Source organism: Panthera uncia, chromosome C2 (assembly GCF_023721935.1).
Source record: "Panthera uncia isolate 11264 chromosome C2, Puncia_PCG_1.0, whole genome shotgun sequence".
NCBI classification, from domain to species: Eukaryota; Metazoa; Chordata; class Mammalia; order Carnivora; family Felidae; genus Panthera; species Panthera uncia.
In genome coordinates this window covers 12,118,680-12,141,842 of record NC_064810.1, presented here as the reverse complement: position 1 = coordinate 12,141,842, position 23,163 = coordinate 12,118,680, and the positions used below count along the sequence as shown (strand labels likewise).

Genomic DNA, 23,163 nt, shown 5'->3' with positions numbered 1-23,163 from the left:
GCTGGGGGCAGCCTCCCGAGGGAGCACAGACGGGTTGGATTGAAGTTGAGGCACGCTCATAGCCAGTTTTGTTGCCTGGTGTGAGCCCTTGGCAGAGGTGGCTCCGTGTGGAGCGGTGGCAGAGGAGTCCCTCCCCTCTCCAAGGAAGGATGGGTAACATTTGGAGTTTCTCGCCCCGGTGTTTATCTCGTCAAATTCCCTGCATCGGGTCCCAGCACCAGGTTCCCGCCTCTGAAGGATGTGTGTCCCCTGGAGGCCCCTTAAGCTGTGCCCGGTGCCGCACCCAGCGCTGTAAAATACACGTGTTGTGATCCGAGGAGTTTCACTTGGTTTGCCACTCGCAAACCCGGGTAGCCCGGGTGCGCCCCAGCCAGCCTCCAGGGTGCCCATGTAAGGACACTAGTCCTGGGGACATCTGACCTGAAGTCTGCGCCGGCAGGCAGGGATGGGAAGCCAGCCGGGCGGGAGGTCTGTGTGCCGGATGAGGAGAAATGTACGGAACGGAGACTCTGGGTCTTTACTGCCAGATGGTACCTGTCCTCCACCCTCCAGTCCCAGGCTTCTTAACAAAAATGCTTTTCTCCTCCCAGTAAACGGTGAGGCTTTTCTTCTGGGAGACTCAGACCAAAGCTCCCACAGCTTATCTCAGTTCTGGGGCTGTAGGTGTGGCACCACAAAGTGAGAGAAGTTTCTGTGTTGATGATGGTTGTAGGAGCCACATTCTTATGTTACCGCTGCACTTGCTTGGAGTAACAAAGTCCTTACAGTTGTAACAGACCTGGGTCTCCCTCTGGTGAGGCTGGATGCCTTCACCCTTTCCCAGCCCCTGCCCACCCCAGGAGGCAGCTCTGAACCCCACTCCCTGCCCCCCCCCCCTTCTCCAGGGATCTTCTGCCAAGTTTAGGCTTTTGCCTGGAGGGACTTTTGCAATCCAATCATGGTAAACGGAGTCACTGCTCACCCTGTCCTGCAATAGACTAATACATGGCAGAGAACACTGGCAAACCAGAAGCTGAGTTGGGTTTCTAGTTTACTTACAGAGAATGTCATTGTTAGCTGAGAGCCCTTGGGTCAGAGGTTCTTTGCTTTGAATATTTAATATCAAGGCAGTGTTTCTACCTAGTGAAGGAAGCCAAGATATGCCTATTTGGCAAGCAAACCATGGTCCTTAAAATCGAGCACCACAGGGTCAGAATGCTGTGGTAAATGTGCGAGGGAAATGCTTTTCAAGTGATATTGACTTTTTTTTGTGTGTGTGTGGTAATAGAACTTTCTTGGCTGCTAGAAAAGTTTTATATTTGCTGATCTCAGCTATGGAGAGCAATTCTGATTCAGCCACCCTGTAGCTCTGACTAGTAAGGAAAGAATTGAAAGCTGACAAGCCCTTTTTGCGTGTGTGACATCATTGCAACTGAAAAAACAGCGCTTTAGGTAAATCGCGGTGTGATCATTATATTGTTTTCACAGATTATAGACACTCTGTTTGTCTTTAGTGAAGCAGTTGCAATACTCCCGGCAGCCTGCAGGTTATCAGTCACATTAGGAATTGTCTGTATTCTGTATATTACATTGTACATTATAGTGCTTTGGCTGTCACAGAGGGATAGGGAAATGGATATTTTGATACATGTTCTTCTAAATGATACAAATGATGGAAAATATTTCCTTCTGCTTTTGGTGTGAACTTGAATTCCAGGGTTGAAAACTCGTTGAGTCCGCAGTAGGTGGTGATAATGCCAGGTCCATCCACAAGTAGCCCCCATTCTTTCCTCTAATCACCTTTGCTCACCAGAGACCTGAGGACTAGGGAGACAGTGTCAAGGGGGGGGGGGGCGCCTGGGTGGCTCAGTCAGTTAAGCGTCCAACGTCAGCTCAGGTCACTCATGATCTTATGGTCCGTGAGTTCGAGCCCCACATCGGGCTCTGTGCTGACGGCTCAGAGCTTGGAGCCTGCTTCGGATTCTGTGTCTCCCTCTCTCTCTCTGCCCTTCCCCCCACTTTCTCTTAAAAGTAAATACACATTAAAAAAAATTTTTTTAAGGGTCAAGGGAACCTTTTTGGGAGAAGAAAAGAAAAAACGCCATCTTCTCAAAGCACAGACACATTCAGGTTTAAATCTAAACGCTGTATGTGCGGCACTGGGGAAACGTTAGAGAAGGCTCAGGGGTCTTTCAAAGTTGATCAATTTGACTTGAAACTTTTAGGGACCCCCTAACTGTGTGATACACAACGTTGAGGACAATTCCCCAGCTCTAAAGATGGGTCTGAGGGTTCAGTTGAAGGCTTTAGTCAAAGCCATGGAGACTGATCACTTAATTCCAAAACCCCTGGGTGGGGGGGGGGGGAGCAGGGGCAAACCGGATGCCTGCTTTCCTGGGGACAGGTGGTCTTGTTCTTTTTTGTGCACTTCGAGGGGTGTTTAGAAACCAGAGGCCTGTAAGGAGACAGTCCCCACCCCTGCCCCGTCCCCCACGGAGCCTGACAACAATAGCCCAGCCCTAGAGAGCAGCAATCCACAATGCAGATACTTGCTTGTTTTTCTAAACGAGGGACACATCAAAAACTGAAGCTGAGGGAGGGTGGAGGGAACTTGGGAGCCCTCCGCCCTGGGAAGAAAGGGATGGAGAAAGGATGGTGTTTCCACATGAAAGAAAGTACCCGAATATCAGGGGTCCCAGCCATTGTGTGTACAGTATAGGGCCTCCCAGGAGATTAACAGTGCAGAGTTTTGGAAAGTTACTTAAGCCTTTCTCTTCTTTGCAACTCTTCCTTCAGCCTTTTCCTGAGGCTGTCAGCTGGTGTAGTTTTCCTGGGTCATTGGGTTTTTTTTGCCCTGAGGATTCCAGCATCGGATCTCACTCTTAATAAGCCAGGGGCTGTGTCCTGGCCGCCTCCTCCCCCTGCTTGCTCGTGACTTGTGCTAATCACCTCCAAGCCTGCTGGGAAACAGCCTCCCCACACACCCCCTTCGCGCTCATCCCCGAAGATGTTGAGATGCTGCCAGTGGCCACTGGAAGGCTATCATCACTGCATTAAAAACATATCCCAGGAAGACAAGAGCAGTTCATGCAAAATTAGTGCCTGTGATCCTTAATCCCACGCCTAGATGCACTCAGTTTTCCTTTTTCCTCCTTGGGATGGAGTTCTGTATTTATTTATTTATTTATTTATTTATTTATTTTGTTGGTTTGTTTGTTTTTTTCTTTGTTGTTGTTGTTGTTGTTGTTTTGACTGCATTCCCAAATTGGGGGTTTAGCCTGAGAGGTCCAAACTGATCATTGATTTTTTTTTTTTTTTCTCAAATAGAAGCATAATGCCAACATCATCTTTGTTCAGAGAACAAGGTAGGGGTGAGGGCTGAGAGGAGGGGGGGGGGATGCCATTTTGGGTTCCAGCCATCAAAAGCAAAGGATCCTGTGTATATTGTCCTGCTTTAAAGAGTTCCAGAGTGTCTCTCAAACTTATTTTGCCCTCGGGTCCTGTTCATTTTTTTGGTGATTTTTCTCTCCATTCAAAGTGATTGATGGGCTTATTGAGAGGGAGGTGGAGGAAGGGGGGCAGGGAGGGAAGGGGTGGAAAATTGTTCTAGTTCCCACTTGGAGTCCTAGAAAAAGGTCGTGAGCCTGTGTTCGCACATTTGGTTTTACCCCAGGGCATATAGTGATGAATGTGGGAAGCAGAAGGGGAGGAAGATGAAACCCAAGGGGAGTGGGGGCAGCCTTTAAAGGCCTTCCAGGCACCAAATTGTCCCCAGGCCTCAAAGATGGAAGGGCTTCTCTGGGCAGATGTCCTGCTCCCTGCCCAAGCAAACAGGAAGTGATGCGCGTTAACCACATCATTTGCAGCTCAGCAAATAAACCCAACCCTAGCTCCTGGTTTCACTGGCCAGGAATTTCAGAATATTGAAAAATGGTCATTCGATCGATCTTGAAGTCTCGGGTCCTGATGGAGGGAACACAGGTGTCCATTTAGGGGAGGCCGAACCTTCCCGTTCTGCTCAGGCAAGCAGTGGGTCTCAACCCTGCCTGTGCATTAGAATCGCTGGACAGTGAACAATGTGTGAGTGCTCAAGCAGCACTCCCCGACTTCTCGTGTAACTGGTGTGGGGAGAGCCAGGCCTGGGTCTCATTTTTGAAAGCCCCCCAGGCAATTCTAGTACAGCCAGAGTTGAGAACCACTGCTCGGGGTGATCAGAGGGCTGGACTACCTCCTGTGTGCATCAGCTCGTTCGGGGGCACACGGGCACGACTGGCTGCCCCTTCACCCCGCCCCCCACCCCCGGTCAGGGTCAGGGCTCCCCACCAGGGAGACCAGGACTGGATTTTCCCAGCTACCAGTTTGTCCCTGCATGCCAGCACACGCACACAAAGTTCTACATTTTCTATTCCCTCGTTTCCTAACGTTTATCCATTTATTTTGTGAGCGGGACAGCACGCGAGGACGTGAGGGGCAGAGAGAGAGAGAGAATCCCCAGCGGGCTCCACGCTGTCAGCGCGGAGCCCGACCCGGGGCTCGAACTCACGAACGGTGAGCTCGTGACCTGAGCTGAGATCAAGAGTCGGACGCCTCACCGACTGAGCCACCCGGGCGCCCCGGAGTTCTGCATTTTCTGACGCCCTAGTCACACCGCCCTTCTATTCGGGGGTTGTCTTCCCTTTCAGAAATTTTATGGGATGAAAAGCCAGCTCATAACCAAAGAAAAACAAACCAAACGTCTGAAGGATTGTGCAGCTGTCACAGAAGAGGAGAGATGAAGAGAAGCTCTGAGACTGCTAGTCTGTTTCCATGGAAAGTAACTACATTTGAAAAGTGTTCTGCTGGCTCTTTCTGCGGCAGAGAAGAGGAGTCGGGGCCAGCGAGTGACTCCATTATTAATGGCTTTGCTCTCCCAGGCACTTTATTGGAAAGGGCAGCCTAGCAGCGGTTTCGGGGAAGGGACAGAAAGGCAGGGAGAAAGAGTTCATAGAGCACTGTGTTATCTCATTTCCTCTTCCTGACAACCCTGTGAAGTAAGTACTCGTCCAGGCTCAGAGAGGTTAACTCACTTGTCCAAGACCACCCAGCTATGAGGCAGAGCGGACTCAGGATCTGACCTGCGCAGGGCGGGGGTGGGGGCGGCTGGGGCACTTGGCCGGTGTGGGTGCTGGGGGGTGGTGGGGAGGCAAGGCTAGAGAAGAAACGGGGCCACCATCGGCCTAACCAGCTCACAGAGCCACCACCGCTATGCCAGTTGCCTGCTGAATACACCGCCCTTTCTCCGTTCCTTCCTTCAGCATCTTTCTGACCCCGGCCATCCAAACTGGGTGCGCACACGAGGCGATCCAGCAGATGTAGGAGGAAAACGTTAGAACCTCTATCTTTTCATATCAGTTTCTTTAAGGTTTCAACCTTAAAAAGAACCTTAAAAAGAAAGGTTTCAACCTTAAAAGGTTTATTTATTTTGAGAGCGAGCGAGCAAGAGAGCAGGGGAGGGGCAGAGAGAGAGAGAGAGAGAGAGGGAGAGAGTGAATCCTGAGCAGGCTCTGTGCTGTCAGTGTGGAGCCCAGCGTGGGGCTCGAACTCACCAACCACGTGACCCGAGCCGAAACCAAGAGTCAGACGCTTAACGGACGGAGCCACCCAGGCGCCCCTGACGTTCGTGATTTTAAAGATTTGGAGGTCACCGGTCTTAGCCGCCCGGTCAACATCTTTAAAATTCTTGCAAAGGCGCCACTTTGGGGGTGATGCATGTGGAATGAACACCTACTCCCCAGTTACCTGCCTCTGCCCCCAATCTCACCGCCTACCTTGGCTTTACACCTGCTGGTTAGAGACAGGATTTGAACCCAATAACTGTCTGGTTTCAAAAGTCCATACTCTTGTCATTCAAGCTAAGTAATGAACTGAGAAGGTAGAGGTGAGGGCTCTCTGAAGTTTTATGATACTCAGTCACTATTTTAATGAGGCGCCCCAGACAGACACTCTTCTAAAAACTGTATGTTGATTTTTTAAAATTGGTCAGATACATTCTTTTTTTTTTTTTTTTAGTTTATTTATATATTTTGAGGAAGAGAGAGAGCATGAGAGAGAGAGGGGGAGGAGCAGAGAAAGAGACCCTAGCAAAATTGTCCAAAACTGATTGTGCCCCAAGATAGTTGGCAACACACACACACACACACACACACACACACACACACAAATGCTCCCTACATAGAAACATCATCACAGACTCTATAAGACCCCTACTGATGAAATCCTGGTTGTGAACACACAGTCCAAACTACATTATATGAGCAACAGCCAGTGATAAAAACAACAGAGTTCTTAGTAACAGAGGAAAACTAAAAACAGAAAAGCAAATAAAAGAACAAAGCTAAAATGTGACTAAGGAGTGAAAGGCGATAAAGATTTGAAAACGAGCAAAATATATCTGCTAACTGTACTAATACTACTATACTATTGAAAAATATATTCATTGAAATTAAAGCTTAATAGATCAATCATATACAACTGAAGAGAATCAATGAACTGGAACATAAAACTGGAGAAATTATCTAGAATGCAGCAAAAAAGGTAAAGGCATGGAAAATATGGAACAAAGTTTGTAAGATATGGAGGATGGAATGAAGGTTTAACATACATCGGATCTGTATTCCGAAAAGAGAGAATATGGAAAATGAGGGAGTGGTAATGCTTGAAGTGATACTATCTTGGAATCCATTTTCAAGAATTAATGAAAAATTCAGATTCATGTATCCCAAGGAAGATAAATAAAAATAAATTTATACCTATTGTATTTAAAGCATAAAATACTAAAACCAAAGTGACAGTCTTTAAAAAAAGAAAGGAAAAAATGTCATCTATAAAGTCTTTGCCACCACAACAGTGAAAGCCAGAAGCCAGTGAAATATGTTTCCAGGTTCTGGAAAGATGGAACAAAACAGAACAACCTGTCAGAGCAGAACTGTATACCCAGCTAAACTATCTTCTAGACAGCGTGTGAAATGAAGACATGCTCACCACCGATAAATGCTGACTGAAAGGACTACTAAAGGATGTCCTTCATGGAGAAGGACACTGAGTCTAGAAGGAAGGACTGAGTTATAAAGAAAAGAAATGGTGAGCAAAGTAATGGTACAAAGAATGGCACTTTGCCTACATTTCCTGCTCTGTCCTCATTCTTAGAGACTACCGTCTCCTTGCCTGCAGGAGGTTTCTTGAAGCTATCTTGTCCTTTTGGCAGCTGAAGTCAAGACACAGATTTTTGACCGAATTGAGCTCTTCTACTGCCTTATGACTTCCAGCCTGAGGTACCCACACCTGCTCCCCAGGCGGCCAGCAGTTCTACGGTGACTACACAATGGGTGTTCGGTATGAAAGAACGGGAAATGTTCAGTTCTTTCAGGTACCAGATGCTGTGTGTGGTATGATACAGGGCTGCCCTAAAGAGCCAGTCCTGTCCTGGGGAAACTTCCTTCTCAGTCGATTCATGGACACACAGACACAAAGAGACTCGAGGGGTCAGTACTCAATTTGGCAGGTCGCATTCTCCGAATGGTACCACAGAGTGTGGAATTGAGGGCTTAGTAGTGTGCTCACAGACCTCCCAGACAACTCTGCCCGTGCAGAGATTTTACATTTTCATACCTGCATTCTGGACACCTGTGTCACTTGCTCACTCAGGCCCCTGAAATGAAATTTCTCTTGCATTAATAAGCTAGGGAATGAAGTGATGCTTGGGGTTCGTTTTGACCCGAGAGCCAAGTTTTCCACACACAGAGAACCAGGCAACATTAAAATTCGAAACTCAGGCCACCGAATCTGAAATGTATGTTTGCAAACTGTCTGATTTCATGTCTGCCTCAGATGTCTCATGAATACAAATCGCCTCATTTGGGGTTGGAGGAACAGGGAGGAGGAAACCTAAGAATGATATCCAAAACAAATCTTTAATTCGGATGAGTATAATAGAATGTAATCCCATTTCAAGTCTGTCAGCATTCTTTTGATGATTACAAATGAGTCCCTTTTCCCCTGCAATGTGGGGGAATAATCTGGATAAAATAACCCTTTTTGTCTGCAAGGGCCAGTGTGATGTGTGCTCGTGACAGCTTTCAGAGTAGTGTTTCAGGGTCTGAGAAGAGCACTGTGCTACCACGTTCTTCCTTTCTTCCTCTTGACTTAGGAGATTTTTTCACTCTTTTTATGTTCAGCAGCTTCTGAAGTTCTCAGGCTCAGAAATCATAAATCATCGTACTGTACTCTGGTACAAGAGAGACCTGGGTCACCAAGCCCTGTCTCTCTCTGCCCATTCGATGGGAGACAGGCGGAAATGAGAATACTTGACCTTATCCAGAAAAGGCCCAATTTGTACAGCTTTTGAGGGATACACTTCAAGGAATGCATACAATTTTATAGCCCCTTTTCTGCTGGAAAAAAATGTACTTGAACCCCAAATCAGACTTACACACCTGTCTGATTTTTTTTTTGTCAATTTGGTCGTAAAATTAAGGGATGGGCATTTTTTTTTAATGTTTATTATTTTTGAGAGACAGAGAGCGGGGGAGGGGCAGACACACACACACACACACACACACACACACACACACAGAATCTGAAGCAGGCTCCAGGCTCAGAGCTGTCAGCACAGAGCTCGACATGGGACTCGAACTCACAAGCCGTGAGATCATGACCTGAGCTGAAGTCTGATGCTGAACTGACTAAGCCACCCAGGTACCCCATGGATAGCCTTCTTTTTTTTAATGTTTATTTATTTTTGAGAGAGAGAGCACGAGCAGAGGAGGGGCAGAGAGAGAGGGAGACACAGAATCCAAAGCAAGCTCCGGGCTCTGAGCTATCAGCACAGAGCCCGATGTGGGGCTCGAACTCATGAACCTCAAGTTCATGACCTGAGCTGAAGTCGGACACTTAACTGACTGAGCCAGCTAGGTGCCCCAAGGGATAGCATTTTTAAACACCTTCCTCCATTCTCTGAGGCCTGAACCACTAAACGTGCCTTCCAAAGTTAATAATGCCAAATGCTTTTTGCACAGGTTAGACAGAATGCAAAGATGGTCCCGTCCACAGCCTCAGGATGAAAAGGGATCTCGAAGACCCGGAGCTGTGGGACCCACTCTGTGGGAGTGGTCACAGCAGGCTGTGGAGAATTCCACTGAGCAGGTCTTGAGGTCTTGTCTGTTCTGCCTCTCTAAGCCCTGGAGTTCAAGTGTAAAGGTTCCACTCTTCTAATTTACCTTTTTTTTTTTTTAAGTTAGATGCCCCAGGATTTTTTTTTTTCTCCAGAATTCTTTTGAAATAGTGTTATGGCTCCCTAAAGCCATAAGCCAGTGCTTTGAAGCCCTTTGTCTCAGACTTCTGTCCTCATCTCTAGTTGGTTCAGGCATGTTATTTGGGGTTGTCAACTTTCACCAAAAATGCCATATGGTCCTTCTACTAGATGACTTATCTTTACCTGATGAAAACTTCGTTTGGCCTAATGGTTAGACTGAACCCGTGGTTCCCAATCCAGGGAGATACCATCCCCTCGCCCCCGGGGATATTTGGCAATGTCTGGAGGCAATTTTATTTGTCACAACTAGCCACGCTCCTGGCACTTAGTGAGCGGGAGCCCGGGATGCTGCTAAGCCACCCACAATGCACAGACAGCCCCCTCCCCCCCGCCCCCGCCACAAGGAATGACCCCCATCCCTGGGCTTGAGGAACACTGGGCTAGACCAGTTGGCATGTCCCTGTTTTATTTGCTACACGTTCAGCATCAGAGGAGGGTGGGGAAAATTTGTAATAACCAAAGGGGGGGGGTCTGGAAGGCCTAGACACGGCTCCTTGGCGCCCTCCTTCAAGGCCGGCTTGCCTTCTGCAGCCGCCAAGAGCAGTGTCTTTAAAGCCCAGGAAACAGAGATGCAGCCAGTACCTCCCGCGTCTACACCCACTCGCCCCCCGTGGCTCCCAGTCCCACCCCTTCCCTCCACGGAACTTGGCTCTGCCTCGGGCCCTTTTGCCCTCCTGATTTCAAGCGCGCACACTCGCCATCATTATCGTCAAGCTAAAATATCCCTCGGGAGACGTGTTCAGACTTGAAGTCGGTTGCTCACTCGCGGCGCGTGGATGCATTTGCAACACCTCTCAATTATTTCACAACTCGGCGAAGCAGTCCTGTGACGGGGAGGGGGGGTGCAATTTGGTTTGCATTTTAAAGAGAGAGAGTGTAAGTCACAAAAACTGTGCCTAGATCTGCTTTCCCTCGGCAGCGTCTCTCCCCGCCTCCTCCTCCTTTCCTCCCGGTCCCTCTTGCACCTGCTCTCTACGACCCCCACCCCCACCCACCCCTGCACACCCTCATTCACACGGCTCCTGGCACATCATACCCACGGTTGTGTCTGTGAAGCGTTGCGTCCACCTCTCGGTGCTGCGTGTTACACACCCTGCAGAGAGACAAGTTCGAGATGTTTCTAAGAGGGCTAATTGCAGGAAGAGTGTTCTTCCAGAGCGACACTGTTCACCACGCCCGGTGCTGAATGTTACGCACTTACCAGGGCGCGCTTGAAGCCGATGTGGCCGTGGGGTTGAGCACCGTTGCAGCGCGCACGCCGCGTGGAAGGAAAACCAACAGGTCCCTCTAAAATGGTAACTTTGCCACCCCTGCTCGGAGGCCACCAGATCAAAGGACAGCCACCCACTTTCAGACCTGCCCCTCCCCAGTCACCCTCTTTCAAACAGCTTGCGAGTCTAATGAAAATATTTCTTTCCTTCGGCCAAACACAGATAAAATATAGTATCGTTTCCAAAGGAGGGGACGGGGCACCCGCAAGAACGGGTGCGCAGTGTTTGTGAACCCTGGTGACTCAGTACATCTGAATCTCCAAGCATTTTAAGAGCTTTGTCCAAAAAAAAAAAAAAAAAAAAGGTCTATTGTGTGGCTGTTGGCACTGAAGAAAATAGCAGGCCTGTCAGAACTCTGTTTCAGATTTGATTTTAAAGTGGGTGATGTAAGAATGCCGTCCAACAGGAGGGCTTTGCTCTTTTTCTCGTCCCTGCCTATTTGGTGTGCTAGAACCTGGGTTTTCAAGAATCAGTTCATATGAGAAATCAAAGCACCTTCCCTTGATGCCCGTTTTACAAAAAGGCATCATGTTCTTAAGCAAAGACTAGTATGTTTTGGAAATGAACATGGCTTCCAGGGGCACCTGGGTGGCTCAGTAGGTTGAACGTCCAACTTCAGCTCAGGTCATGATCTCAGGGTTTGTGAGTTCGAGCCCCAGGTCGGGCTCTGTCCTGACAGCACGGAGCCTGGAGCCTGCTTCAGATCCTCTGTCTCCCTCTGTCGCTTCCCCTCCCTTACTCACGCTCACTCTCTAAAAAACGTAAACAAAAAATAAAGTAAAATGAAATGATTTCCTGCAATGAAAGTAAAAACCTATTTGTGTTTATATATACATACACGTATATATGTACATACCTATATATGCAAAAGATTTTGTGTATATATGTATTTTGTGCATATATGTATTTTTTTCAGAGGATCCTCTTGCAAGATCTTACTTTTCTTTGTTTCAATGCAATTTTGAAAATGCAGGCCTAAAGACGTTATTGATTTTCCCAAATGCCTCATGCATTTGGTATTTACTTCTGAGTATTGATGCTATAAAAATAAGCAGGAAAAATTTATTATGAAAATTCTCTTTCCTAGTTGTTTCCTTTCCAGAACATTAAACAGTGAACAGTGGTTTTTCTTTATCACATATGTGTTTATTTTAATGTATACCCATTTTGTCCTCTGTGTCTCTGCCTTCTCTTGGGCATAGAGATCAAGTACTACATGAAAGAAAGAAAGAAAGAAAGAAAGAAAGAAAGAAAGAAAGAAAGAAAGAGGAAGGAAGGAAGAAAGAAAGAGGAAGGAAGGAAGAAAGAAAAGAAAAAGAAAGAAAGAAAGAAAAAGAAAGAAAGAAAGAAAGAAAAGAAAGAAAGAATAGAAGCATCATATTCAACCCCTGGGTTCAACTGAACTATGAATAAGTTGTAGTAGGTGGTTGCCAAGCACTGATCCGTGTTATGGAAGTAGCTTTGTACCCAAACCAGTCACTTGAGTCCTACATCCGGAATCACCAGACCTCAGCAGAACAGCCTCTGTTTCTTTCTTGCTGGTTTCTGGAAAAGTCCCTTAAAGACCTAGACAGCCCCTGAATTTAAGTTTGTTTGTTTGTTTGTTTGTTTCCATAATGGGAAACTTAACGTGGAGACTCTACACACAGCATGGATTATACCAGGTTGGGTCCAAGATAAAATCAGACCATGGAGAAGATCAGTGTCTGGAAACAGAACACACATAAACCCGCCTCAGCTCTCCGTGGTCCCAGATCAGTTAATGTGAAGAAGGCCTGACCAGAGGGCACGTCTTAATTAATTACTCCTGTCTATGTAGCTAAAACACACACACGCACAGAAGCAAAGGGACTCTTATCCTTAGAAGGCAGTCAGACAGTCACATGCAAACCAAACCCAAACCAAAGATTTCCGGGGAATCCTGTGGAACCTTCTGGAATGTAGACTTGAGTCTACTCTGCACCGTTTATTTTCATTACCCACATCTTCTCTTTCTGTGGGAAGGTAAAGCATTAGGTAGCGTATACAAGGTCTGGTATATTCATTGAAAGCTTTACTTTACGGAGGTCAGATGTGTGTGGTTCAGCCGCACAGATGGGGTTAAAATCACGGTGCTGAGGGCTAGGTTGTGAATTAATGTAATTATCGTTTTGTTATTCAAGAAAGCTGAGAGGAATGGACATTCCCTGACAGTATCGGCCCTTCCGTGGGCTGTGGGGAGGAGTGGATTTGCCGGGATCACAGAAGTCTGCGAACCACAGGGGGAAGTCGTAAGCACTTCTGACTGACGGGCTTTTAGGGGTCCAGGACTGATGTCCTTGCGTACGAAACCCTTTCTCCATTGGACTGTAATACAATTCTGCCAGGGCAGTGTGGTGCACAGGACATTACGCACACGTTAGAACAGAGCCGTGCAGGACAAATGTGATGTAATGCCAGCTAGTCTGGTAGCCCCGTTGGCAAAAGTGAAAGCAAGAGGTGAAATGAATTTCCATAGTCAAATTTTTTTTCACCCAACGTGTCCTCATTTCGAGATGAATACGTTAAAAATTACTAATCAGATGTTTACGTTTCTTTTCGGCTCACCAAGACTTGGGAATCTGGTGTGTATTTACCACATCACATCTCAGGTCTGACCGGCCGCGTCTCAAGGGCCCAATAGCCATGCATGGCCGGGGCCACCAACCTGAGACAGTGCAGTTTTAATTTTGTTTTTTCATGTTAATTTATTTTTGAGAGAGAGAGAGAGAGAAAATGTGAGAGCGGGGGAGGGGGAGAGAGAGAGAGAGAGAGAGAGAGAGAGAGAGAAAGAGAGAGAGAGAGACAGAATCTGAAACAGGCTCCAGGCTCTGAGCTGTCAGCACGGAGCCCAACACAGGGCTTGAGCTCAGGAACGACAAGATCATGACCTGAGCCGAAGTGGGACACTCAACCAGCTGAGCCACCCAGGCGCCCCCTGAGCAGTGCTGTTCTAGAAGGGGAGTCTAGAGCGGGGCAGAAGTGGAGTTCTGGGATCGGGACGGAGCACCTTCCTTAGCACCTTCTTCCCACAGAGCCTCTGTCAGGCCTGCCTCGTGAAAGGGCCAGTGGCAGGTGCCCAGCTGCCCCTCGGGAGCTTGGCCTGCCCAGCTTGCCTCTCTGTCGCTTGGAGAAGGACTCGTGTCCCCTTCCTCCTCCAGCACCTTTTCCAAGAACTTCCCCAGACTTCAGTCCTTGGGAAGGGAGGGGCCTCTAGGGAGTCACCCAGACTGTGACAGGACCTGCCAGCAATACCAGAAGTCGGCCAGCCCGACTCACCTGGTTCTTTTTCTGCCACCTGGATGTCACAAGGCTTTGAGGCTGTCATCCTGTGTCAACCCACCCTGGAGCCCTGGGGCCCCCAGAAGCAAGTGCTGGTGAATCATTGTGCCTTGAGGCTGCCCTCGTTTGGTCTCATCCACGGGGGAGAGAACCCAGGCTGGGCACGGGGAAGGGACCGACCAGGACGTTTCTCAGCTTAATGGTGGCGGGACCAAGACGGGACCCGGGACTCGGCACCTGGCTTGAGTCACTGTGTTGCTCCCAGGATCAGCTCTCACAGGAAGCGGAGCGGAGGGGCTCAGAAAGATCCCCAGCTCAGAGCTCCCCCCTCGCTTCACAATACCCCAGGCTGTTTGTCATTCCTCTGGGTTTTATGCTAGAATCACCTTGGGGTGGGGCAGGGGGGGCTGCTTTTCCAATGTAGTGATGTCTGAAGCTTCACCCCAGGCTGAGTGAATCTGTATCTCTGGGCTGGGGCGTGGGCATTGACGTTTTTAAATCCCCTGAGGTGACTCTGTGGTGCAGCCAAAGTTGGGACCCTACTGGAAAGCACTGCACGCTTGTAATCCATCTGTATGTTTATTTTTTCTTTTTCTTTTTCTTTTAGCCTCGTGTATTTTATTTGTGCATTAAAAACGTCGTTGTGAGAAGGGTTCGTAAACATCAACACACTGCCAGATAGGTGTCCGTGGCCCCCAAAAGGTTTAAAAAAAACCACTATACCATGAGGAAATGAGTTTTTCATTTCATTTCATTTCATTTCATTTCATTTCATTTATTTATTTATTTATTTATTTACATCCAAATTAGTTAGCATACAGTGCAATAATGATTTCAGGAGTAGATTCCCGTGATTCATCCCTAGGTTATAACACCCAGTGCTCATCCCAGCACGTGTCTTCCTTAATGCTCCTTGCCCATTTATCCCATCCCTCCCCCACATACAACCCCCCGCCCCCAACAACCCTCAGTTTGTTCTCTGCATTTAAGAGTCTCTTCTGTTTTGTTCCCCTCCTTGTTTTTATATTATTTTTGCTTCCCTTCCCTTACGTTCATCTGTTTGGTCTCTTAAAAGTCCTCATATGAGTGAAGTCATATGATATTTGTCTTTCTCTGACTGACTAATCTCACTTAGCATAATCCCCTCCAGTTCCATCCACGTAGTTGCAAATGGCAAGATTTCATCCTTTTGGATTGCCGAGTAATACTCCATTGTGTGTGTGTGTGTGTGTGTGTGTGTGTGTGTGTGTGTATGTATATATATGTATACATACATATATATATATATCACATCTTTTTTATCCATTCATCCATCCATGGACATTTGGGCTCTTTCCATACTTTGGCTATTGTCGATAGTGCTGCTATAAACATGGGGGTACATGTGTCCCTTCGAAACAGCACACCTGTATCCCATGGATAAATACCTAGAAGTGCAATTGCTGGGTCGTAGGATAGTTCTATTTTTAGTTTTTTGAGGAGCCTCCATACTGTTTTCCAGAGTGGCTGCACCAGCTTGCCTTGCCACCAACAATGCAAAAGAGATCCTCTTTCTCCGCATCCTCGCCGACATCTGTTGTTGCCTGAGTTGTTCATGTGAGCCATTCTGACAGGTGTGAGGTGGTATCTCAGTGTGGCTTTGATTTGTATTTCCCTGATGATGAGTGACGTTGAGCATTTTTTCATGGGTCGGTTGGCCATCTGGATGTCTTCTTTGGAGAAGTGTCTATGCATGTCTTTTGCCCATTTCTTCACTGGATCATTTGTTTTTTGGGTGTTGAGTTTGGTAAGCTCTTTATAGATTTTGGATACTAACCCTTTATCTGACATGTCGTTTGCAAATATCTTCTCTCATTCCATCGGTTGCCTTTTAGTTGTGCTGATTGTTTCCTTTGCTGTGCAGAAGCTTTTTATTTTTTTTAATTTTATTAAAAAAATTTTTAACATTTATTTATTATTGAGAGACAGAGAGACACAGAGTGTGAGCAGGGGAGGGGCAGAGAGAGAGGGAGATACAGAATCTGAAGCAGGCTCCAGGCTCTGAGCTGTCAGCACAGAGCCTGACACGGGGCTCAAACTTCCAAACTGCGAGATCATGACCTGAGCCGAAGTCGGTCGCTTAACCAACTGAGCCACCCAGGTGCCCCCAGAAGCTTTTTATTTTGATGAGGTCCCAATTGTTCCTTTTTTGCTTTTGCTTTCCTTGCCTCTGGAGACATGTTGAGTAAGAAGTTGCTGAGGCCAAGGTCCAAGAGGCTCTTGCCTGCTTTCTCCTTGAGGATTTTGATGGCTTCCTGTCTTACATTTAGGTCTTTCATCCATTTTGTGTTTATTTTTGTGTATGGGGTAGGAAAGTGGTCCAGGTTCATTCTTCTGCATGTCGCTGTCCAGTTTTCCCAGCACCATTTGCTGAAGAGACTGTCTTTATTCCATTGGATATTCTTTCCTGCTTTGTCAAAGATTAGTTGGCCATACGTTTGTGGGTCCATTTCTGGGTTCTCTATTCTGTTCCATTGATCCGAGTGTCTGTTTTTGTGCCATTCATCTGTATGTTTATTAAATGTTAAAAAATTACTATTATTTTTCCAGACTCAGAAAATTTGCAAGAGTAATACAGAGACTTCCTTTATACCTTTTGCTCAGATTCCCCAAGTGTTACCATTGTATCACATATGCTTCATTCTTTTGCAAGTCACAGGCAAGATGTCTTTACTCCTAAATGCTTCTGTGTGTTCTCAAGAACGGGGACTCACAGAACCAAGAACAATGATCAGAATTAACCTGCCGTGGTACTGTTTTCTAATCTACAGCCCTCATTCAGATTTCACTAGTTGTCCCCATAACCTACTTTAGAGCAAAAGAAAATCCCTACTCACTGGGATTTTTCAGGTTTCATGTCTCTTTAGTGTCCTTGTGGCCTGGGACAGTCCCCCAGCCTTTATCTTTCATGACGCTGGCGTTTGTGAAGATTACAGGACGGTTATGTTAGAGATGTCCCTGAGTTTGGATCCGTCTCGTGTGTCGTGATTATATCCCCATGCATTTGGGCAGGACCGTCACAGCAGCGACCTTGCGTTTTCTGTGCGTCACATGGGGAGGAATGTGGTGTTCCGTCACTCGTGGTTCCAAAGTGAGCTTTGATGTTCGGTGAAGGTGGGTGGGGCCTCTTAGATTGCAGGTGCCCTTGCCCACCATGCTCACATTGATGCATTGAGCCTTTTAGTTGGTAATGTGTCTAGAAAAGCTGTGAGCGTCTTCTACTCAGGATAAGGAGGCCTTAGAGCGGGAGAGAGTGGAGAGGGAAAGGTTCTGGGACCTGGAGCTTTGGCAAGGGGAACTGCTCCAGAGAAGGCACCATCAGTGTTAGTCCTGGTGTTGGGATGAAGAGAGGAGAGCATGAGCGCGGGAGGGGCTGTGGATTAAGGAGAGAGGTGCGGATAAGACCCCATCGGAGTGCCTCTCGCTGTCTAGGCTCTGACCCACCTCCCAGCTCCGTCTGTTTTTTTTTTTCCTTGGGGGTTGATGCCTTCCAAATTAGCCCCAGAAATACTTTCAGTTAAGGCGGTGCCCGGCTTGACCCTTCCGGTAACTCACCCAGTTTCCCACCTGTTGCTTATCTCCGGATCAGGTGCGATTCTCACCACTTCAAAGAACATCAGAAGTTCAGTTCGTCGAAGGCCTCCACTTTGCCAAGGGCTCAGAAGGCCTTTCTGCTCCGCAGGTGAAATCTGTCGTCTTCACAGATCATCCAAACTTGCTTTTCCTTCTGCGCGCGTGTAGGGAACAGTGTGTTGGCTGAGGTCGAGAAGGGGTTGCCGTCGATTTCTGTCCGCCTGTATCCCAGTTCCCCTGTGGGCTCTGGGGCAGCTGCGGGGAGACGGGGCAGTGAGCCGCCTTCCCTCTCTGCCTCGCTGTCGGTATTTCTGCCCGTGGTTGGCTTTGGCTTCTTATCAGAACGTGCCATTCCCTTTTCTTTGTTCCCTCTCCTTCCTCCACGTATTTACCTGGGCAGCTGAGCGCGGCTGGAGAAGCATCATGTTGCCATGGAGATTGTGACCACAACACGTTTGGGTTCCCCAAACTCAAGCTCTTGCTGGCCTCTTCCTCATACCTTTGAAGAAAACAAGAATAAACGGAGGGAGTCAAGGTGAAGAAGAATGTTTATATAGAGGCTCGACTCCGGGCGGAGCAGTTATGGGTTGAATCGCGTCCCGCTGCCCCCTGATGCCAGAACCACAGGTTGGAGTCCTAACCCCTGCTACCTCAGAATGGGACCTCCCTCGTAGAGAGCGTCTTTATGGCAGTAATCAAGTTAAGACGAGGTTATCTGGGTGGCCCCCGGCCCAGGATGACTGGTGTCTCCGAAAAGAGGAAATTTGGGCGCAGAGGCACGCACGGGGAGATTGCCATGTGAAGGTCACGGTGACGTTGCCCCAAGCCGAGGAGCTGCCGGAAGCTGGGAGAGAGGCCTGGAACAGAGCCTTCCTAGAGACGTCGGAGGGAGCGTGGTCCTGTGGGCACCTTGGTCTGTGCCTTCTGGCCTTGAGAACTGTGGAAGGCCACAGCAACTCCTTGCGGCAAACGGTGTTATCAGTACCCTCATCTTACAGATAGATGACCGTCTGAGGCACGGGGAGACTGGGCACTTGGCTCAAGGCCACTCGAGCTAACCACACCTCACTTTGGTCAACTCTCTCACATCCGCCTCTGCCTGCCATCTTATTTCCCGCCTCTCCCCCACAGCCACCCCACGCCCTTCCCTTGCTCCTGTGGCCCTCCCTCTAGGCTCCCTTCTGGGACCTTCTTTGTTGCCCCGTCTCTGGACCGTCTACATCTCTGTAGACCTGCCCACAGTCCTGCCCCCAGCCACCTCCCGACGTCAGCCACCACTTGCTGGTCCTCCTCCAGGGCCTCTCTTGGAGCTTCTGACCCGGGGCACTCAGTGGGATGCCGGACTTCCCAAATGGACGTGCCACCGGTTCAAAACCTGGAGTCATGACTGTGTCTTCCCTTGTCCCTCCTGCCACGTTCTTCTCCCCACCCCCCCCCCCCCGTCCCTATCCCCTGTCCCCACTGATCCTGGGGACAAATCTCTGTAATTTGAGTCTGGACCAGCTGCATAATTTGCAGGGCCTGGTGCCAGGTGAAAATGGGAGCCCCTTGTTCAGAAATCCGGGGCAACGTGCTGTAAAATACAAAGATTTCCCTTTGCTTCTGTGGCCTCTCTCCCAACCTGGTATGGTGCTTGTATTTGCTCTCCGTGTCATTCTGAGCAAAGACGATGAGCAAATGAGCATTGTGTGTTACTAGCATGGATTTCACTGTTCCTCTTCACGTTGGGCGATGCCAGTTTTCAGTGCGAATATGAGGGCATCTAACACGTATAAGGAATTACAGAAGTGGCACAACGCCTATTTCCCGCGTGCACCACACACTCTGTCACCGCTCTCTGCCTTTGGCTTCCTGATGTGTGAGGAGGGACCGAAAGCTCCCCCTTCTTTCCTCTTCCTGCTGTGTCCTCGTTTTCGGACAAGTGGCGGCTCATCCCGAAGAGACACTGGTAAGGAAGGATGTGATGGGGCTCCTTGATCGTCCCTCTTTCTCACACTGCTATGGCCTCGCTCCTCCCCAAACCAATTCTGATTCTAACGGAAGCTGTGGCTGCCCGGGGCTCACTGTCAGCATCTCTGTTTCCTCGGTCCTGGACAGAACCCGCCTTTCTCGTGCTCCCTTTGAGTTTTCCAGGACGCGTTGCCCTTGTGGGTCGGCCAGAATTCTATGCTCGGGGCATCTGGAATGCATCATGAGAATGGGGTGACAAGGAACAGCAGTGACTCATACTACGGGTGCCTCCTGTGCCCACGCACATGCCCCATTGTCCTGGCGGGCTTCACTTACAAAACAGGAGTTCAGGGTTTAAATTATGAAGACCTTCAAGATGGTGAGAGCAGAGCGTTAAACCAAGCGCGGGGGCCCTTCTGAGTGTGGGGCTGTGTGCAATGCTCAGGTCATACACTCGTGCTGTTGACTCTGGTCTCAGCCCCTCCTACCCCATCCCCTGCAGCCAGGCTCCCTGGCAAGATTGCAACCACCCTCATTTCATTACGGGTTTCTCCAGTCCATCCAACGCAGACCAGTAGAAGGATTTCTCTGAAATGTAAATCTGACCAGTATCGCCTGCCCCCAACAAACCTGCAGTAGCTCCCATCTGCCTTTAGGAGGAAATCCAGACTCCTTAGCAAGGTACAGCTTACTTCAGCCTTTGCACCTGACCTCCTACCCTACATGCTGGCCAGGCTGACTGTCTCCACACACCCGCTGAGCCTTGGCACTTCTGTCCCTGATGCCCGAGGCTTGTTTTCATTTGGTTGTCTCCTGCTCTTTCTTCAGGAGTTACCTCCCACTTGGAAGCCCTCCTGGCCTCTTGGGTGTGTCACATGCTTGTTTTATTGGCCCTTCCCTCCCCCCCTCCACCGTGTTTTGAACACTCCCTGTGCTTCCTCTACCATAGTATTTAAGGCCACCCCAATATTATATATAATATATATATAGCAATAACCTTGTAACAAAGTGTAGAAGGAGAAATGGTGAGCAGTTCCTCCTCCATTCGGAGCCCTGGATTCAAGGTTCATGAGGAGCCCCTTGAACCTGGAGAAGAGACTCCAGACCAGAAGCCGGAGCGGGGCCTTGTCCTGTCCCCAGCACGAGCTGGCTGTGCCACCTTCCGTGCAGCCCAGAGTGAAAGACTTCCTTGGCATCACTGTTAGCTGTTGTGAGCTTCATAATGAGCAGGGAGATGGCAAGGATTTTTTAAAGTATTTATTTATTTATTTGAGAGAGAGAAAGAGAGAACGAGTGAGGGAGGGACAGAGAGATTGGGCGACAGAGGATCTGAAGCCGGCTCTGTGCTGACAGTGGAGAGCCCGATGTGGGGCTCGAACTCACTAACCGTGAGATCATGACCTGAGCCAAAGTCGGACACCGAACTGACTGAAACACTCAGGCGCCCTGGCAAGGATTTTTTTTAAAGGTTGAAGATTTTATAAAAACAGTAGAAATGAATAATTGTATTTTTTTAAAAATCAAAGGCAAAGTTCTGCCACATTGAACCTTGTTCTGAAGGCAATCCCAGATAGCAGTTCTGACGTTTGAGTTATATAAGAAAGGTGTCCAATCGGAAGGCTAGCGATCACGTGGCTACATAAATCCTACTCTATCTCATATATAAATACACTTGATTTTTGTTATTTGAGGTACTTATAGCGTATAAGACCATTGCTTTACGACACTGAATTAGCATATACTGAACAGTCATCCGTAGGGGAATACGTGACCTCGTTTTATGCGTGTTTCTGTTTCATGACACCTTGTCGTTAATATTGAACTCATGGTCAACAGCACCATAACTGATGCCTGGAGGAAACTTGTCTGGCACACGCATATTCCTCCTAAGGCCTCACCCAGCCTTCTTGCACTTAGGAATACCTGATGGTCCTTCAGCACTGCGCTTGGACCCATGTTATACCGCGAAGTCACCAACACTTCACAAGAGCGTGAAAAACACTGGCATTAAATAGACCGTGGAAAGGACACTTGTTTTCGGTAGGAGAGCTGGATCAAGAAGGCAGAGCATCTGTCGCCCTGCTCCACCTCCGCTGGGGCCGTGCACATTGCCGACGAGAATTTTTTGAGCTAAGCAAGCCCTGCAACTCTTGACCCGGGAGTTACGAATCAACGTTCGCGAGTAGGCGAATTTGCAAATACAGAATCTGTGAATAATGAGGGTGGGCTGTGTATATCAATGACCAGGGTCCGACTTTTCCCCAACTTAGCCATCCAGAAGATGGCCGGGAGCCAGTAACTGGAAAACTCCGGGGTGGTGGAGAATAAAGTAGACCAAACAGGGCTCAAAAGTGAAAGGTGTAATCACTCAGCTGGACCTAAGCCGTTGAATGTAAAATAAGGTGATCGATCATGAAGAGTGAGGACAGTCAGAAAAAAACCACTGTCCACAAAGGAAGGATACAGAAGAGTAACTAAGCAGCTTCTAGGAGAATTAAGGAAGTAGGGGCCCCTGGGACCTGCTCGGGAAGTTTTAAACCCAGCCCTGGGGGGAGCGTGCCAGGGACTCAATTAAGGATGAATATAAAGGGCGAGGCGGGGCCAGCCCAATTACTGTGTGGGCGCCCGTATTTCTTTACATTTGTCCGGCTGCCCCTGTGTCTGTGAAATACAAAGGGAGAAATACTGTTACTTCCCCTAAGTCTAAGGCGAAACCAAAGAAGGGGGAAGCCAAAGGGCCTGTCCGAAATCCTCCACTGACCCAGTGAGGTGGCTGTAATAGACACAAGGGGTCACCCAGCCTGTTCCCAAACGCAGCCGTTTGGATAGGCTGTTTAGGTTGGTTTCAACTTTTAGAAACTTCCCCTGCTCTGATTTTGTTCACCGCTTGGAGGAATGAAACATGTTCCATTGAAAGTACAGCAAACCTGTCCTGCCCCTAAATCTAGTCGTTGTAACCTTCCAAATAGCCTTATGAGGTTTTAGTGCTACTCACCAAACAGCATCATTTCTAAAGTAAAAAAAAAAAAAAAAAAAAAAAGTTTCATTATAATGAGCAGTGAAATCACTATATAATTTCCCAATTAACTGAATGTGTGCCCTGAAGTCTTCATTTGGACCTTGAACATATCCCATGTACCTTGATCATCCTACACATTTCGGCAGCAGGCAGACGTGAAATAAGCAATCTGAAGTTGAAAGGCTGTTTACAGGGCGGGCGGGGAAGGCGGCACCTGTCTGCCCCCACGTCCGTGCGCTGGGCTGCGTTGGGCCTTCTGGTTGGTCAGCTTCCCTGAGTATTTCTGAGAGCCTTTTGTTGTCCGTGGGGATAGAGCTGCTAATTTGGCCAATTCCGAACAGAAAAAGATCAAGTGTAGATTTCATATGTGAGTTTCAAGTGCTGGTAAAAAGTTGCATTAAGTTATCAAATGCACTGCAGTCCCCCGCCTTCATCGCCAAGTGGCCCTGTAGTTTGGGGGTTACTTGGCGTTCCAAAGAAAAGGAAAAGTGTTCCGTTTAGGTGCTTGAGGCAAATGGGGATTGACCCAGTTACTTCTATACTAATCTAGTCCAGATGGTGTTCACTGAATAACTTTCTGGGTTTAGTACCTGGTTACTGAACAAGGTATTCATTTCTTTTTTTTTAATTTTTTTTAATGTTTATTTATTTTTGAGAGAGAGAGAGAGAGAGCATGAGCAGGG

At 48.1% G+C, this 23,163-nt stretch overlaps 1 protein-coding gene and 1 long non-coding RNA gene across 3 annotated transcripts in view; one reads left to right on the top strand and one right to left on the bottom strand.

Moving 5' to 3' along the window:
• Positions 1–23,163, top strand: part of EVA1C (eva-1 homolog C) — a 77,583-nt gene that overhangs the window by 556 nt on the left and 53,864 nt on the right. The window lies entirely within an intron of this gene.
• Positions 15,364–17,945, bottom strand: LOC125920771 (uncharacterized). Its single transcript, XR_007457189.1, has 2 exons — positions 17,506–17,945; positions 15,364–16,444 (listed from the first exon to the last, which is right to left on the bottom strand). It is a non-coding gene; the product is annotated as an uncharacterized LOC125920771 (long non-coding RNA).